Source organism: Coenobita brevimanus, chromosome 15 (genome assembly GCF_032717465.1).
Source record: "Coenobita brevimanus isolate Jiangsu-jjx chromosome 15, ASM3271746v2, whole genome shotgun sequence".
Lineage (NCBI taxonomy): Eukaryota > Metazoa > Arthropoda > Malacostraca > Decapoda > Coenobitidae > Coenobita > Coenobita brevimanus.
This window is the reverse complement of record NC_136968.1, coordinates 19,723,458-19,735,197: the sequence shown is the minus strand read 5'-3', so window position 1 is coordinate 19,735,197 and position 11,740 is coordinate 19,723,458.

The window sequence follows — 11,740 nt, the reverse complement described above, 5'->3', positions numbered from 1 at the left end:
CTTGACATCTCAATGGCTTTCGATCGAGTCTGGCATAAATCTGCCTTCTTACGGTTTCTATCCTTCTATCTGTGCCTTCATATCTAACTTCGTTTCTGGTCGTTCTATAGCCGCTGTTGTAGACGGCCATCGTTCTTCTCCTTGATCTATCAACAGTGGTGTTCCTCATGGCTCTGTCCTATCACCAACTTTCTTCCACTTATTCGTCAATGACCTTCTAAGCTGTACATCTAACGCTATCCACTAGTATGCTGATGATTCCACCCTTCACCTTTCTATTCGGTTCCCGCAACGTCCATCTCAGCAGTTACTTCAACAAACAAGGGATGAGGCTGTGGCACACCTAATGTCTGACTTGGCTCGTACTTCTGACTGGGGTAAAAATAATCTTGTTGTTTTCAGTGCATCAAAGACTCAATTCTTAAACCTATCAACCCAACAAAATCTTTCGCGGGAGTACCCACTAATGTTAAATAATATTCAGCTTAATCCTTCATCATCCTTGAACATGATTCTGGTTTCATTCACTAGGGATTTATTTTCAAAAGATCATATTACATCTCTTGTATAATCGGCTTCCATGAGATTGGGTGTGCTAAGCCGACTCCGTCCCTTCTTTACCCCTGCACAGTTGTTGACTTTATACATGGGTTTTATCTGCCCCTGTGTAGAGTACAACTCTCATGTGGGGGGAGGCTCCCCACATACAGCTCTTCTCAATAGCGTGGAGTCAAAGCCTTTTCGTCTCATTAAATCCCCTCCTCTTACTGACTTCCTTCAACCTCTGTCTCTTAGTCACACTGTTGCATCTTTATCTCTTTTGTATCGCTACTTCAACGGTCACTGCTCCTCTGAACTGTCTGCTTGCATCCCTCCACCTATACGACGGGCGCGTAGCACCCGTCTAGCAGCAAACTCTCATCCCTTTTCCGTCCAGCTCTCTAATGGAAGAGTTAACCATTACTCCCGGTCCTTCATTTATGCAACAGGTCAACTTTGGAACTGTCTCCCTCTGTCTGTAATTCCTGCTAGCTATGATCTCCGATCTTTCAAACGCAGTGTGTCCCGGCATCTCGAAATGATCGGATCTTGAATTTGGCTTTTTCTTGTATTTCGTATTTCTCTTGGAAGGAACAGTATTGCGGGCTCATGGCCTTTGGTTCCTTCTTCCTAGCTTGGAAAAAAAAAAAAAAAAAACTTTGGCCGAAGACTCAGACCCCAAGTTCTTGAGTTGCCCTCAGTAAAGACAACACTATAGTGTGATTTGTATATATCAAATTTTAATGAATGGAAAACACAAGGTTCCGTTTTCTTTTGTATTGTAACATTATGACGTGTGGCAATGGTATAATTAGCTTGTTAATGTATGTATGTATGTTGCTAAAAGGGCATTTAAGAAGAGTTAGCCCTCTGGCCCCAGGTACTCCTAGTCGCACCTAACTAGTCCAGTAACGCTTGGTGTTCTTTTCACGGGAAAGTGAGTTATGGGAGCCTGAGATATAAAAAGAAGCTGGACATCAGTGACCTAAGCTGACATCAACTAAACCTGCAACCGGCAGTTGCAGTGTTGTCTGGAAAACGTCATCGTAGGGAAGGCCTAAGCATGGGGCGTGACTTCCTGATAATGACGTTGTGTGTCTGAGGAAATGTAAATATAATAATGTTGGATATTTGATTACATATGGGGCAATTCATATTTTGGCCACAGTGATGCACCAACACATTTAAAATCATGAAAATACTGATGGATGGACCAATTTATATTCTGTACTAATACCCACCCATATGGAGAATCACAAGTTCACGAGATGTAAGCAGTCAGTGTTATTTATAGTAACAGCTTCGACTTTTTATTTCTCGCGAGTTTGTTGATGTCAGCTTCGGATGTGCGTAATTATGCTTCCCAGTTTTACCGATTCTATCCATAGTTCAGACATTTATTTCTTCAAATTGCAGTAGTCCTCCATCACATCAGACAGTCTCTCATGTCACCGCCTTGGTACTAACAACCACTCTCTATACTGAATATTTCTTTGGCTGCCTCATTCAGAACTAATGTGGTATGTTTTTATTACATCAAAGCCAACAATGACTGTCTCGTATTGAACAATTTATACCTCAGCTGGCCAGTTACAAACAGTACCTTCCACATAATGAACATGAGCTTTTTTACTGTTTCTGAAGTCATTCACGAAAACGTTTTCTGTTGCAGTCATCAATTTACTCTCCTCAAATCCTGTACTCTGTGATGCAGTTTCTCATGTATTGTACACAGGAGGGTCCTGCCGACTATGTACAATGGAGGACAGTACTATCGCTCCTTTTTATTATTATTATTATTATTTTTTAGTACGGATGGAGTCTTTAAATATAGTGACAGTAGTCAACATATATGTATGATCGAATATAAACTGCCAAACACTTAATCGGAATACCGCTATCATTAATCTCAATAACAGAAAAAAATGTCGCCAAAATGCTTCAGTGCAATAAGGGCGGCACTGTGGACAAGTAATTAAACCCACAGGCTCCTGTGAAGGTCTCTTGGGAAGGATGACGAAATAATAAGACGGTTCACGCGCCGCTAATGGAAACCTCGGCCCTGCTGGTAAAAACTTTAACTGTGTGTGTGTGTGTGTGTGTGTGTGTGTGTGTGTGTGTTTGAGGGGAGCTTGCGAGGACGTGAGGTCCGTGTGTGGGTGGCGACAGGGGAAGGAGACGGAGTACAGTGGAAGTGTAGACAGCGTTTTGTGTGTGTTTGTTTTAGCTGCTTTGCTAAGATGACGTCTTGTTTACTACTGAGTGTGTGTGTGTGTGTGTGTGTGTGTGTGTGTGTGTGTGTGTGGTGTGCTCAGAGAGACAGAGGTGAGGAAGGGGGAGATGGCAGTCGCGTGTGTGGTGTTCAGAGAGAGAGAGAGAGAGAGAGAGAGTTACATAATTACACACACCTCACAAATCATACGGTCCCTACAAGACGGCCCGGCATAAACTCTAATACAGTACGCAGGTTTCAGGAATAAGAGAAAAGGATAGCACAGCGTTTGACTCTCTTGACTCTCTCCCGCACCCTCCAGGCCCTCCGGCTTTTTCATACAGGATAACAGTGAGACTAGAACTTTGCAGGGTTTGAAAAGCATGAAGGACACTTCATAGGATCAGCAGAAGCAGAATATAATGGAAATGGAATGGCTGAGCATGTGGCCACATATTAATACAAACCTTTACCTATTGTATGTATTCTTGATTATTATTTTCATTTCTAAAGATAGGAAGAAATTTGAACAGAGTACTTTATTGCTAAGTATATATGCAAACATCTGGACACCCGTGTATGTGCACATGTGCGCATGTCACATATGTGTGTCAGCGCTTGAGCACATACAATATGTATACATATCCATATACACCTATATAACTGTTCTTGTGTCATGTGCCGAGAGAACAGGCAAAGTTAAGAATATGAGAGAGAGAGAGAGAGAGAGAGAGAGAGATGGCAGGCACATGGGAGTGTTCAGAGAGAGAGAGAGAGAGAGATGGCAGGCACATGGGAGTGTTCAGAGAGAGAGAGAGAGAGATGGCAGGCACATGGGAGTGTTCAGACAGAGAGAGAGAGAGAGAGAGAGAGAGAGAGAGAGAGAGAGAGGCGGGGGAGATGGCAGGAATATGGGTGTGCTTCCAGAGAGAGAGAGAGAGAGAGAGAGTGGGGCGGGGTAGATGGCAGGCGCACTGGTGTGCTCAGAGAGACAGAGGTGAGGAAGGGGGAGATGGCAGTCGCGTGGGTGTGTTCAGAAGGAGAGAGAGGTGGGGAGGGGGAGATAGCAGACGCGTGGGTGTGTTTTGAGAGAGAGAGAGAGAGAGAGAGAGAGAGAGAGAGAGAGAGATGGCAATCGTGTGGGTGTTTTCAAAAGAATTTTACAATAATGAATGTCAAAACTTTGATCAACAGTGTCATCACAAATCCAATTTAGACTAAAATTATTGCATTCTGAATAGGCGTGATATTCCTTTGAATTTTATACCTGTACTGAAACTGAACAACGAGAAATTGAAGTGACTTTTTTTTTTTTTTTTTTTTTTTTAATGTGTCCGACTCAGGGCATAGGCTCCACAGCCTGCTCTCAAGGCCCAGTAGTCCTCCTACATACCATACTCCTCTCTACATGACTGTCTCTTATAAGCAAAATTTTTGTGGACTGGACTACTAATTCTCAGTATTCGCCAGAAAGTGACAGTAAAACCGAGAAGAGTACAGTTTTTCCTCATTTAAAACACACTCTTTTCCTTTTTCACTTTTTCTTAGCCAGTGACTCAGACAAGGTGAGTAATATCGTCTTTCCAGTTCCATACATTCCTTAAAAATGTACTTTGACTTTATTCGGGGTTATGGTCACGTTGGGATGGGGGTTACTACACATATTTTATTAGCACAAAACAGGGTTATATTTGTTATAGATATGGCAGGTATTCACATGTACATTGATCCGTCACTGAACTATTCCGTGTTCAACTGGGGTAAGCACTTGAAATATTAAACCACCTGAACCCAGGCATGAAGCACAGCCAATATATACAGTATCCTGTAGCTCATGAGAGAAAGAATGAGGGTCAATGTGTTTGGCATGTGGAAATGATCTGAATGTGTGCTTGTGGATGAAGCTTTCCTGTCAGGGCATAAAACAGTGAATGAATGAATAATTGGCTTCTGCGTATTCTTCACTAGTACGCCACCTCCGGAAAACAAGAAAAACCTAGGTAGCTTATTTTCACTGAGATCCCATTGTTGCATAATTGCTTCCAAACATCGTTATACAGAGTAATCTTTGCCCAGCGATTTTGCTGATTGACTATGCAACAGGCTGTCTGACGGATGACTTGAGATGATTCAGGACAGAAAGTGAGTTCCTCCAGATGTTCTGGCTGCTGGCTCGCTGCTGAAATATTTACTGTGGTAAGATGATGCACTTTCCTGACCAGACTGGTTGTGGCAGTTAGGTAGTCCAGTATTCTGTTTTAAGATGAATGAGTCGTCCAGTATTCTGTTTTAAGATGAATGAGGACAAGAGACGATTTGCTATAAAGAAAGTCTGTTGGCTGCTGCAGGCAGGTTTACTGTGTACTAGTTTGAAACCTGTCCTCTCCCCGGGAGTCTTGAAGAGGCTCAAATGAACCGTCATAACTACCGTTTCAACGATTTTCTTCAGCTTAGGAAAATATTTAAAATATTCCACACTGGACGGGTTATGGGCTCTTCAGTACGGTACTGGAGACCATTTTAAAGCTGGATTAATTCATTTAGGGGGAAACGAGAATGAAATACACACAAAAACCCAACAAACTTTCTTCTACTATTCCAGTGCATCTATCTCAGAACACATCCGTCACCTTCCTCCCTACTTCATCTTATCAGAGAGAATCCTCTGTCAGCTGAAATATTTACCAAGGTTCTCTCAGTTTAGGGATCATACCCAGCAGAGGAACGTAAGAAGAATAAAAACTGCAATACTGGGCTATCCTTTGCCCACACTGTACGTCCTATGACCGAAGGGAATAAGTAAATATTGCATCCCTTAAATATACATTTCGTCACAGCCATGTTTGATAATTACCAGATATAATTCGATAGTTAATATGAAAGCTGACTTATTTTGGCCAAGACACACACACACACACACACACACACACACACACACACACACACACACACACGAGACGAACTTCCTTTGGGAATTAGATCCTGAGGCATGTATTTGTATTAGAAACAGAATTATGACTCATTATCACTCTCTCTCTCTCTCTCTCTCTCTCTCTCTCTCTCTCTCTCTCTCTCTCTCACACACACACACACACACACACACACACACACACACACACACACACACACACACACACACACGAGATGAACTTCCTTTGGGAATTAGATCCTGAGGCATGTATTTGTATTAGAAACAGTATTATGACTCATTATCACTCTCTCTCTCTCTCTCTCTCTCTCTCTCTCACACACACACACACACACACACACACACACACACAGGATGTATATACCAATGGGCTTATCAAGAGGCACGGCTTTTTCATCATCATTAAGTTTCATTTGCTGTCATCTCGCTTGATATTTTTCATATATTAGGACTCCCTCTGATTTTTCTATCCCCCCCTTCTCACCTATCCTCTTATTTCCCTCATCGGCATCTTCCTCCCGATCTCGTTCTGAAATCATCATTATCATCGTCGTCACCACCATCACCATCATCATGATCACACTGTTTTCATCGTCATCACTACCATCATCATCATCATCATGATCACATTGTTTTCAACATCATCTTCATCATTATGACCCAAAAGATCGAGTCAGACAGGATTAAAGAGAAAGTACAGAAGTGGAAGAACTACTGACAAAATGTCCAGTGCCTTGGGACACAGTATCACTAACACACCATACAAGCCCTCGGATCTGGCTACCTTTCACAAACATAGCCATTTGCACGTTATTTTTTCTAATGTACTTTCCCACCTACACTACACTGTTTAACCTTTCCAGAACAGTGGTGTATAATGTACATTACACTGTCTGGTAGTGGACGCTCATATCCAGTTGCCGAGAAACTTTTCTCCAGCTGTAGGGGATAGCTCAAGTCTTCATTAACTCCTTGTGCACTACAGTGGGCCGCACTTCTAACCTTAATGAAATTCTCTAGCAGCAGCAGAAGCAGCAGCAGTAGTAATATTAGTAGTAGTAGCGGCAGAAATAGTGGAAGTATCTACAGCAGTTGTAGTAGTAGTTGCAAACAATGAAATGCAATGAGTATCGATATTAATGTTTAAACTTAGTCAATATTTTTTTTTTTCTTCACAGTTTCAAACTGGGCAGCAAAGTTTGAAGATTTCATTTTGAATGTATGTGTAGGCTACATCTGGGGTTTTCATGATAAAGCATAGAATAGGAACTCCGTAAAACCTATGACATATACTGTCCATTCATTAACATTTGCCTTAGGAAATGGTGCGAACAACTGGAAAATTCATGGCAAAATCATACAGCGCCTGACCAAAGATGCATTTTTCATCGGGTGCACAGCGTGCGTGTACATGTGTACGGGCGTACATCTGTGTGTGTGTGTGTGTGTGTGTGTGTGTGTGTGTGTGTGTGTGTGTGTGTGTGTGTGTGTGTGTGTGTGTGTGTGTGTGTGTGTGTGTGTGTGTGTGTGTGTGTGTGTGTGTGTGTGTGTGTGTGTGTGTGTGTGTGTGTGTGTGTGTGTGTGTTAGCGAGCAGGCTGCACAGTGTAATTCCGTGTTTTTAAAAAAAGTATGACCACATGAACCTGACAAGCAGATAATGTATAGCAAAGTTTGTTTCGGGATTAAGGAAAGAGATTACAATATTGCATATGTACCCCACATACAGTACTACACACGTGCCACCTACTCTCATTGTTTTCACCTTCGGACGTCTCTTCCATATGGTATTGTTTTTGATTACTTCGGATTAGTTTATTCTGCTCTGTGAACTGAATTGGTAGGATCTATCTATATACCTAGGCGCTTCCCCCAAGGAAAGGGAGGTAGCCGAGACAGGACGACACACTCTCCATTTACTCATCCATTCAAACACATTCATTCGCTTCTTAGCCCCAAAAGGGAGAACGGACAGTTCCTCACCGCACCACACCGCACAAGGGTCAACTGCGCAATGAAATCAGTGACATCCGCAGCAGGGCCCGATAGCAGAACTGGTATACCCCTGCCACATCATAACAGACCCATCCCCTTGCCCGCACCTGACCTGACTAGCTGATCAGACCAAATGCGGGAGAATATCCCCTTATGGCTGCGTCATCACTTATTCATTCACAATTTCTCTCCATTTATTTCTGTCATGCACAGCCACTCTTCCTTGCTCAATAGACATCCCTCTCACATCCAGCGCTCTCTTCACACTGTCCATCCATCCTATTCGTGGTCTTCCTCTCAGCCTTACACCTCTCACATCAGATCTAGTTATCTTTTTCACCAATTGCTCATTATCCATTCTCTCCATATGCCCATACCATCGCAACACCCTCTGCTCAACTCTACCAGCCATCTCCCGAACAACTCCAGTTCTCCTTCGCACTTCATCATTTCGCACTCGATCCATACGCGTCACTCCACACATACTCCTCAGACACCTCATCTCCATTACATTCAAACTTTTCCTCTCTGCTATACCCATATTCCATGTTTCAGCCCCATATAACGCAGTCAGTACCAAAACACCCTCATACAGCCTTCTCTTTACATCCATTCTAAGCGAACGACATTTAAACACTTTTTTCATTCCTCCCAGCACCTTTCCTACTTCATTTATTCTAAACTTCACTTCTGCATCTATTCTTCCATCCACAGCAACATGTGACCCCTAGATATTTAAAACACTCTACCTCCTCAAGCAACTCACCATTCAAAACTATATTCATCCCCCTACCATCTATGAACCTCGTACACTTCATCACTTTACTCTTATTCTCATTTATTTTCAATTTCCTCCTTTCACACACCCTTCCAAACTCCTCTACCAACTGTCTCAATCTCTCCTCTGAATCAGTCACCAGTGCAGTATCATCTGCAAACAGCAGCTGCTTCAAATTCCACTCTCCACCATCAACATTCACCAGACTCAGACCTCCACCTAAAACTCTTGCATTCACCTCCCTTACAACACCATCCATGTAAATATTAAACAACCAAGGCGACATCACATATCCCTGTCGCAGCCCCACTCTCACGGGAAACCAATCACTCACAGCATTTCCCACTCTTACACACGCTCTACTATTTACATAAAAACTTTTCACCCCTTTTAGTAACATACCATCAAGTCCATACAATCTTAAAACAGTCCACAAAGCCTCCCTATCAATTCTATCATACGCTTTCTCTAAATCCATAAATGCCCAAAACACATTCTTGCCTTTCGCTAAATACTTTTCACACACTTGTCTCACAGCAAACACCTGATCAACGCATCCCCTCCCTCTCCTAAAGCAACACTGCTCATCACCAATCATTCCCTCTGTACCCTCTCTAACTCTCATAATTAACACTCTACCATACACCTTACCTACAACACTCAACAGACTTATACCCCTAGAGCTAGTACATTCATACTTATCACCCTTTCCTTTATACAACGGGACCACGCAAGCACTTGCCCAGTCAATTGGCACCATACTTTTCTCAAAGCACACATTCAACAATCTTACTAACCAGTCAACAATAGTCACTCCACCACCCTTCAGGCATTCCACAGCACACCCATCCATACCTGCAGCTTTCCCTGTTTTCATCTCGTTTACTGCCTTCTCCACTTCCTCCTTCGTGATCAAAGAATCATTCAGCTCTCCAAACACATTTATGTCTTGCACCCTTCCATCCGCCTCAATCTCAGCCACCCTTTCTTCCTCTACATTTAACAATTTTTCAAAATACTCTGCCCATCTCTTCCTCTCCCTGTGGCGGGGGGAACACAACCTGGCCGCACTATGGGATGGTACTACTACTCTGCGGCCAGGTTGTGTTAGGAAGAATACTGCCACCGTATTCCCTGCGTGTTGTAAAAGGCGACTAAAAGGGGCGGGGTGAGGGGACTAGGGACCCCCTCCTCTGTTTTTTAGTTCCTAAAAAGAGACAGCCCAGAGAAAGGGATGGGGGATGGAGTTATCCCCGTACCCTGAAGATTGGGTCTATGAATGTGCGTGGATGTAGTACGATTGAGGCTAAAAGGGAGGAGATTAGGAGAATGTTTGTGAGAAGAAAGTTGGATGTGTTAGCTTTGAGTGAAACGAAGATGAAAGGGAAGGGGGAATCTATGTTTGGAAGTGTGAATGTGTCACAGCCAGCGTGTGACTGTTGGATATGTAGATTCATTTTCATGCATCAATGTTTCATTAGTTCTCGAGTCGGTATTAAAGTTAAGTTCATTTTCCCAATAGGAGGTGAGGAGGGATTTCACCAGCTTAGAGTCGGCAGTCACCTGGCAGCCCTGGCCTTGCTCGGACTAACCACCACCGCCACGAGTGTCTAGTGCAGCTGTATACCGTTCCGTGTGATTCTACTTTGGAATCGAGTGCAATTGAATTTATTTGAGAAATTGTTGCAGTGCTGTGAATCAGTGATGATTTCAATTTATTTAGTAAGTTAATGGCTGCGGTCAGTGAAGAACAGAAAGGTTACGGTCGATGGCGGGAAGGTGTGTGGTGGTCCGAGCCTGGGCCGTGCTCCAGTGACTCCCGACTCAATCATTCCTTCATTATTAACTTTAACTTAACGTTAATATACAAATTTATTTGATATTCTTGTAATCTGCATTTAAGACTCTGTTTCTGCTTAAGTATACTGACTTGTAATAAGAATAACGAACTTTGAGGTTATTAATTGTCTGAGGTACCTTTAACAATGGCAGAGGTGAAGTGCTTGTTTGACGTTACCCGACATTAAAGACAAGTAATTTATTGGTTTGTAAATATTGTGAATATTTGTTTTGAATATATAGATATGAAAACTTGACTTTGTTTGATGATACCTGTGTTTGCCTGGTCAGTAAGGATTTAGTGTGCAATGATGCAAAGAACCTTATAAAACTCTATTGATAATATTTCTGGGGAGCATATTAATGCTCGGTTAAGAGTTTTATGACAATTTGGCGACCGTGACAGGACCAGGCTTACGCAGGTATTATTTTGGTTGTTCTAATTTAGTATTTGTTATTTACTATGTCTACAAAAGAATTACTAGATTTAGGTCGTGAATTAGGTTATGAGGATGATCAACTACACGCGTTTATACGTGAAGAACAAGCACGTGAACGTGAAGTTCGACAACGTGAACGTTAAGATCGACAGCGTGAACATGAAGCACGTGAACGAGAAATTGCACACTCAAAAGAAATCCAGGAGCGTGAGGAGCGCGAACGTGAATGGCAGAAACAGGAACGTGAACATCAGGAACGCGAACGTGAGCGGGAACGTAAACATGAACGTGAAGAACGTGAACGAGAGGCCAGTGAACGTGAAAAGGATAGACAATTCCAGCTCGAGTATGCTAGACTACAGGCAATGAATAGGCATGACTCTATTGTTAATACAGCACCACCTGGTGTTCGAGCGAAAGGTCCGCAGTTACCAGTGTTCGATGATGAAAACTACGATATAGATGCCTATCTGCGCTGGTTTGAGTTGTTTGCGAAGACTGCCGGTTGGCCAAAAGAATCATGGGTGGTCCTTATGGGTTCATACTTAAAAGGAATTGCCTTAGAAGTGTACTCTCGTTTAGGTCAAGATGAGGTGGGGGATTATGAGAAGGTTAAAAAGGCATTACTGCTTCGGTTTGAATGTACAGAGGAAGGTTTTAGACAGAAGTTTCGTTCAGCTCGTCCACAACGTGGTGAAAATGTGGCTCAGTACTTAACTCGCCTGCGTAACTTCCTTAACCGGTGGATTGAACTATCAGAGCACTGTGAAAAGACTTATGAGAGTGTAACGAACTTATTTATCTCGGAGCAATTTCTGAAAATGTGTGGTAAACCTTTACAAATGTATATTCGTGAGAAAATGCCTCTTTCTTTCGATGACATGAGAGACGGCAGAGAGATATGCCACCGCCCACGGAGGATTGTACCAGAACGCCCGGACCAACAGCCAGCACACCCACAAAGGTCAGGAAGCAACCAAGGACGACGGCGACTTCAAACGAGCAGGAA